Genomic DNA, 8,418 nt, shown 5'->3' on the forward strand with positions numbered 1-8,418 from the left:
CCTCCCGAATGTGTAATAAGAATGTAGTTTTCATCTTTCATGGTAATGCCTGGCCTAGTTCACCTCAGGTGAACACATACACAGCTACTTTGACACCAAAAATGATGTATTGCTCTAAACAAAACAGGTAGTGAGCAGTTTCCACAACAGCAGCATGTCCTCCTGTGTAAATGATCAGTAATACTTTACTATTGTGGCAGCTGATGAAGTAGTAACGATCCATTCTGAATTTTCCATATGATATGCACATTTGTTCTCAAACATAAAGCCTAAAAATAGGCCTAGCCTTAGAGGCTGGCCTTCTAAACATAATCAAGATTCATACCACTCAGCATATGTATTTGAAATGCAGGACAATATCTCATGGCTATGCACAGATAACCTTTTAACATTAAAATGCAACAAAGCAAATTTAGCGCAATAGTAAAAGTTTCACTGTCCAAGTAGGCTTCTATTTATCTCCTCAGTTTGTCAACCTACTGCTTCAATTGTTTGTAGAAATGGCCATAAACTACAGGTTTGTACATTAAAAGTTAATAAGAATGTAAATCTAAAAAGTGAAGTGTAGCTGAAGTGGTAACTTTGGAGCTGTAAGCAAAAGAGGGTGGCATTATGGTCTGTGAAACATGAAAAAATTATGAAAATTATAGTTCTTGTTTAATTCTGGACAGTCTCCATGTTCTGAAGCTGATAAACTTTACCTTAGCAATCTAAACTAAAAGTTCATTTTGCAGTTTACTTTCCAATGGAATTTATTACAGGAGATGTAGAATAGAAGGCAAATATTAACTGACATAAAATACTGGTAACTCCAGAAGTTCAGGTTTCAGTCTCAGCTGAAAAGCATTACTTCATTTCCAACTGTCTGTAAATAGTTATCTCTGGAAGGGAGAAAAGATCTCTGTGAATTCCTAACCCTCTGTTTTTATTGATTGGTACTGGAAAAATGATGCAAAACTGTATTTTTTTTTTTTCCCACATTCTTTCCCTCTATTCTTTAAAAAAAACTTTCATTCAGAAAAAAAGCTTGGATTAGCAGTAATTGTAATATAAATACAGAGAGGTGGAGAGCAAGGGGAGAAATAGAAAGAGAGAGAGAGATGTTGCCATAGCACAGACTTTCAGTAAGCATTCATTTTGAAAGATTGGGTTGATCTGTAATAAATATCAGTAGGGACCAATAAATGATTCAAAATAGTACTAAATATCCTTAAATTACATTAACTCAGACTAAGTAGTTTATTTTGTAACTTCTCGGAAAAAAAAAAAAAAAAGCAAACAACAAAACCAAACCAACAGTTATGTGCTTAGTATGAAAGCAGTAACGTTTGGAAGGATATGCTTCATTCATGACTTACTTAAAGAAAGTCCTTGTATACCTTCTCAAGCATAAAACTCATCTCAACCTTAAATATAGAATTACTCATATCGTGCTTCTCTAGTATTTTAATCATGGAACATTAAAAGGATTTTGTGCCAACCCCGAAGAACTCCTACATTATTAGGAATGGACTAAAACCTAATGAACCTCCCACCCTTTTCCATATCAAAAGATGGATTTCTAGGAGCAGTAATGAAGCCTGAAAGTAATTATGATGAATAGTGACTAACATACTCTTAGAATAGTGCACATGCACCTTGTCCTCACTTGTGTTTCAAAACTTATTTGTTCTGAATTTGAAATAATACTGTCTGGGAAGATGTTTTGGGGAAAACAAACAAATAAAAAAACAAAAAACAAAACCCAAACCCAAAACCACAAATGATTTTTTTCCCAGAAACTTAGCTTCTGATTTTTTTTGTTGTTTGTTTTTATTCTAATGCAAAGTGAAACACCATGTGCTTTCCAAAATATTTGTACCCTTTACCTCCCAAAAATGTAATCCATTCTGCAGTAGCCTATTGGATAAGACCTCTTTTCTCAGGTGTGAAAGAGTCCCGAGTTTACAGGATTTTGAACAAAGACTTAAACTTGTATTTCCTGCATTTCAGGTGCTAAAACATGATGCTGTTGTGGTATTCTTTCTTATCCAGACATTTCACCCAGGAGTTGTAAAACTCTCCTAATTAAACATGTACAACACATTTAAACATTTCTGGAAAATTTAATTTCTCATAAAAAGCAAACATAAATAACCACTCTAAGTTTGAAAGTACATTTTTATGTTTACACATGTACGGTTATGTACACAGGTCTGGAATCTAAAATGCATTTTCTATTTATACTCATGGGCTTTAGAGTAAATTCTGTGCTTTTCAGCTAACTTACTCTTTATATCATTATTGGACATGAGGGCCTATCTGACCAGATGATTTGGCTGTCTTCTTTTAATGGTTTTATACATTTCCATTTCTCAGAACTATCTCCTGTTATTTTAGCTATAGTAAAGAAGTAGTCAGTGATAAATTTCTAAACAAAAAAATATATGGAAATAGTCATTTTCCTATGGTGACTTTTTTTTTTTTTTTTTCATAAGAATGTCTAAATAAATAACTTGGAATTTTTATCCAAAGGAATGCTCTTAAATTTTGTACATGGATTTATTCTTCTGCAGTGGATCATTGTGCAAAGTATTGTACTGCTATTTTCAGTTTTCTTGTTCCTATGTTGCTATATTCTTCGGATGCTTTTCTTTCTCTGTGTAGATGTTTCTATCAGTCTCAAAACTGAGTGCAGGCAGAATCAGTTATCCGTTGCAATGGAAAATTCGTCTTAGTGCCCCTTGCCTTTGAGAAGAAATTCTGAGAACATCTTTTTGAAATGTATTTACTATGTGTTTGTGAACCTGAAATATTCAGGTATGTAAAACCTGAATGAATCTAAAACCTGAATGTAACATTCAGTAACTTATGTTTATCATGCTAAACTGGATAGGGTGGTAACTCAGAAACTACAAGACAGTTTCTCTTGCTCCAGTAGCACTGGGGTAATACAGTGTTTACACTTTCGTGACAAAGTAAAGCACTTTCATAGATTTTACTCTTGGATCCTGAAAAGGTAATGATATTTTGGAGGAAAGAAGATGTGGCAAGGACTCACAGACAAATTAGTAGAGGACTGCAGTCCCTTCAGAGCTTCAGCAGTGCAGCTCTGAATCAGAGTACTGCCTGTATCTCTTGCTGTAGTGATTTACAATACTGAGTCCTAACAAGGAACCAACAGACTTGCTTCCCTAAGAAAATATGTGTGTAAACAGGGCTTTTATAGGAAAATCAAATACTACTGTGAAGAAGGTTGGACAGGACATGTGAAATGAAAAAGCCTCTAACAGATAAAATCTCCATAGAAAAGATGATAAATCTAGGAGAGAATTAAGTGAAAACAAACTGCTGACATTCAGTTCTTCATGAAAGACAGTTCTGGTTCTCTATTTTTAGTCTTAAAGTCAATCCCTTAAATGCCTTCTGTATTTATTGAGATTTAGTATTACAAGGATTTCTGGCCTGTACTGCAAAACTTGGATTCTTGAGCACCTTTATACTAGTAATTCCACTGTTGTCAAAAGGACTACTCATGTCAGAGTCCGTGAACCTATATAGATTTTGAGGAAGTATTTCAAGACTTTTAAGAGATTTACGAAATTTTTCCTGTTTACCACAACAGCATATTAGAATTAATAATGTTTCAAGATCTGGTTAATTTTGGAGCAATCTATGAAATTCATGTACGCCATCTACTAAACTTTTGTGAACAAATTATTTTCTGACATTAAAGTTTTTGAAAAAATGTTGAGGGGACTATTTTCAAGCAATCCAACTGAAACATATTGTCTTCATTTAAATATAAATTCTAAGGAAGAAATAGATATCCAGAACATTCAAACCAGTTTACATAAAGAGGCTGCAACATTCTAGTTGGAAGAGGAAAAAGCTGTCAGAATCCAGCCCTGTGTGTCTTTGCATGGTTTTCTTTCGGTTTAGTTTTGTGGTGTTTTGTGTAGGGTTTTTTTCCATGTCAACTGACAGATGAATAAGTACCTAGGATTAAACAAAATTACCAGGTATACAGCAAAGTAATTTATAACAATCAAGGTCTCTTAGGTACACTGAAAATGAAGAATTCTTCTAGGAAAGAATTTACAGGGTAAAAAGGTAGCATTAGTGTCACAGAAAGATTAGATAGTTAACAGTTTTTAGCAGCAGAGTGCTACCTTTATAAAGTTCTTCTCAGTTTCATTAATCTAGTCCATGACAGTGAGGATTTTGAGCAGCAAGGGAGCTGTATGAAGGATATGTAGACTATTACTGTTCTGCCATTGTTGCTGGTGCACTGTTGGGTTGTCACACCATGTCTCTTTCATCTTTTTATGATCTTTACATGCCCTATGGCTACTGCTACATTACATTTAATCATCTTTAACAGCTTGAATGTCAAAAAGTTAAATAGTTTTAACTATCCTTTTTTTACTTTAACAATATGCAACTTAACAGGACCTGTGCTGAGCTCATTAGAGCTATTGACAGATTTTGTGCCACCCTGTGCCTATGCCCTCACCATTCTTGTGATCATGTGATACATTTACACATGATTAAACCTATGGAAGGTGATTTTATTACAGCCATGATCTTCCTTTGATCCCATTCTGCCGTCTAACTTGTCTCTCACTAATTACTTAGGTCTTGGTGACAGTTTTTCCATACACTGTCTATAGCTGAACAGAGAACAACTAGTAATGTAATCCACCATCTGTAAAGCTGGTGCTTCAGATTTTTTCAGAATATTAAATCTATTCTTATACGTATATTAAAAGATTAATTCAGAATTTCTTATCCAAACATTCCAGTTTCAGACCTGTCTGTTTCTGATAATTACAATATCAAGGACAAATTTTGATCACTGATGTTCAAGATAGATAAGTTCAAATTGCAATAGATGCTGCTCAGATGATAAAAGGAATAGAAGATATACCTTATATGAAAGGTCTAACAGAATGCAACTAGAGTCACAAAGTCAAGGGTAGGAGTGAACAAGAGTATCTTTTATACTCTATTAGGGATGAGACAACTCTTTAAGTTAAGGAACTCTGAGAAAATCTATAAGGAGTTTCTTCCTATCAAGATATATTTTAATGATAAGTAAATTGAAAATCACTCTATAATTATCTTCCAGGGGGAATAAATTTATGAGGTTCAAGCTTAGAACGAGGTAAGTTTCTGTTTTGCATGGTTGCAAGGAGGAAGAGGAGCTGTATTTGATGATCCTAATTCCTGTCATCTTTCCATTGCTTCTAATTTTTTTTCCTTTTTCCCAAATAATATGGAAGAAAGCCTTCTTGCTTCCTTGCCATAGTAAACCAGTGATATTTAAAACTTTCCAATTTGAAGGACTAGTCTCCTTGACTACCTCCATCAATATAGTTCCAAATTTTTCAGGTTGATGTAATAAACTCTAGAAGAGACTTTGTGACCTTTCCAACATTAAAATGTTTTCAGATCCAGCTGTGCAGCCAGCTAGCCTCAGCAGCACAGGGCAACATGAGATTTGCTGTTGTCCCGATCCAGTGTTGGGGGAGGATTCAATATGATCCCAAGAGCGAGATTAAGACACAAACGAGGTCAAATGCTGAACACCCAAACCAGTTTTTATTATTAAAAAGTGAAGAGAGGTAGTGATAGGACAGAATGGAAGGAAAAGACAGAAATAAAGCAAGGATGTGGGATAGGGCTGCAGGAATAGTCATCACCATGGACCTAGCAGTATCCCATTGGTCCTCAGTATTCAGTTCTTTGGTGGTGGATGCACACAGAGCAAAGTTTTCTGTTGCTTTTTAAGTTCACTGTATCTGCTGACTAGCATATCTGCCCACCTTTAGGTTTTTTTCTCTGGTCCCACAGGTTTTTGCTGCATCGGGCTTCTGGGGCAGCAATGCTCACCTCTTATCAGTTCATTAGCAATGCAGGCATGGGGTCTGGCCTACACCGTACAGTCACGGTGGAGCCACTGATAGACATTTGGTTTCACTCAATACATGTCTGCCCCTTTGAGGCTTGTCTAAGGAGTTTGACAATGCAACTGCAAAGTAGTGGGGGGTGCATCCTTAAATACACTCCTGCTTCCTTGGGTGACATTCTTTAGACTAATCCAAAGGCCACAGCAGCTTGTCCTTGACGTTTGCACAGACACAAGCAAGCTTTGAGAGAGCCATTTGACATTTCAGTCTCTCACAGCTGTGCTGGTCAGGCAGGTGATGAGACCAGTGGGGTACCAACTCTGGTAGTGCAGCTCTGTCATCCATGCCCAACACTGGATGCTTCAGCTCTACTGTTCCACTCCTTCATGTCCACTTTATTTCTGAACAAAAAAATGGCAGAATGTTATAAATCTGCAGCTGTTGGATGAGCTAGTGAAGGTAGAAAGCCTGAATCTTCCCAATGATCAGATAATCTACTGGACCATTTACACCTGTGAAAGTAGTGAAATACCATGAAGCTGCTATCAATAACTCCACACCTGGACTACTGCATCCAGTTCTGGGCTCTCCAGTACAAGAAACATACCAGAGAGAATACAATGAAGGGCCACAAGATGATTAAGGGAATGGAGGTTCCCTCCCACGAGGAGAGCTGGGTTCATCCTGGAGAAGAGAGGGCTCCATGGCAATCTCATCAATGTGTACAAATACCTGAGGGGAGGCCATATAAAAGATTTTCAGTGGTGCCTAGTTGACAGGGCAGAAGCAATGGGCACAGAATGAAACACAAGAGAGTCTGCCAGAACATCAAGAAACACCTTTTATTGTGAGGGTGATGGAGCACTGGCACCGGGTTGCCCAGAGAGATTGTGGAGTCTCCATCCTTGGAGATACTGAAAAAGCATCTGGACATTGTCCTGGGAAGTTAGTTCTAGGTGGCCCTGCTTAAGCAAGGGTGTTGGACAAGATGACCTCCAGAGGTCTCTCCCAGCCTCAACCATTCTGTGATTCTGTGAACAAAGGATCTCATTTAGGCAACTGTGTTTTCAGAAAAAGAGAGATCGTTAGAAATCTGGAAAAGAGAAATGATAGATCACTAACAGCACTATTATTTGACTGGAACTTTTCAATTTTCAGTCCATTCTCATTTCCCAGTTACGATTACTTTTTACTTCTATTATTAGTGACTTAAGTATGGTTCAAAGTGAATCCAATATATTTTCTAAGAAAAGACCCTAGAGACAAGTTAATGTTTTAAATTTTACAGTTTATCATCTATTTTGTGGTAACTGTCCAGAATTTTTACATTGAGATTCAAATTAATTAAAACAGTGTTTTGTGGGAAAGGGTCACTTTTGATCCCTTTTTGAAACGTTTAATTTTACTATTCTTAATGAAACAATTCTTTGTCTTTTCATCCTGACTTTTAGAAGATTTTTTTTTTTACCTCCAGAACGTCTCAGGAACAGGAAAAGGCATTTCCCTGTGCAAAATCTACTATCTCTGAAGCCTTCTGCTTAAGCTTAAACTTTTTCGATTTGTGCATTCATGTAAGACATTATAATTTCCTAAACTTATACTATATATAACACCTACACAATACAATCAAATGCAACCAGGTTTATAATCTCTTGCTTAGACTGAGTTCATGATAAGATTAAAAGAAATACTATTCTCAACAGAAGCAGATAATTGTATTGTCATTGAAAGAAAGGATAGTTACTAGGCATCATTTGAATACATCAATACAGAATTGATCCTTGTACTTTCAGTCCGTCTCCAGAGCAAATAGTAATAATATTCCCCATAAATACTTGCAGATAGCTACTTCTACTTTCTTGAATCAAACCAAAAAGAATGCAACACTCTATTACTCATTAGAGAGCTTCCAGAAGTTTTTCAAGCAATTTAATTTCTAAACAGATGAAATCTATATATTTGTCTGTCTAGTTCCCAAAATTATTAAATATGTTCAATGTGTCAGAGTGTCCTAGTTTTGGCTGAGATAGATTTAATTTTTCATCTTAATAGCTAGAATAGTGCTGTACTTTGGACTCAGTATGGGATTTTGTATGAGAAGAATGCTGTTGCTAAGAAATCAAGGACTTTCCCATGTCCTGCCCATGTGCAGGTGTACAAGAAGCTGGAAGGGAGCAGAGCCAGAGCACTGGACCCAAACTGGCCAATGGAATGTTCCATATCATGTAACGTCATGCAATGGACAACTGCATGAACTCTTTTCTGTTTCATTTGTTCAAATGCTTGTCGTTGCTCAGGGTCCCATGTAAAATCATTCTGTTTCCAGGTCACCTCATAGAGAGGACTTACACTTAGAGCAGGGTCGGTTGGGAAGGGTGGGCTTATCTCTTGCTTCTGGGATTGTAGTTTCAGGATCTGAGCTTCTCTGGGATCGTGAACAGTGAATGGGCTGGGTATCTGCTGGCAGCTGGTGAGCAATTGCATTGTGCATTTCCCATTCGTATTATTATTATTATTATTATTATTA

The sequence above is a fragment of the Athene cunicularia genome (assembly GCF_003259725.1).
Source record: "Athene cunicularia isolate RWA chromosome 4 unlocalized genomic scaffold, athCun1 chr4_part1, whole genome shotgun sequence".
Classification (NCBI taxonomy): Eukaryota; Metazoa; Chordata; class Aves; order Strigiformes; family Strigidae; genus Athene; species Athene cunicularia.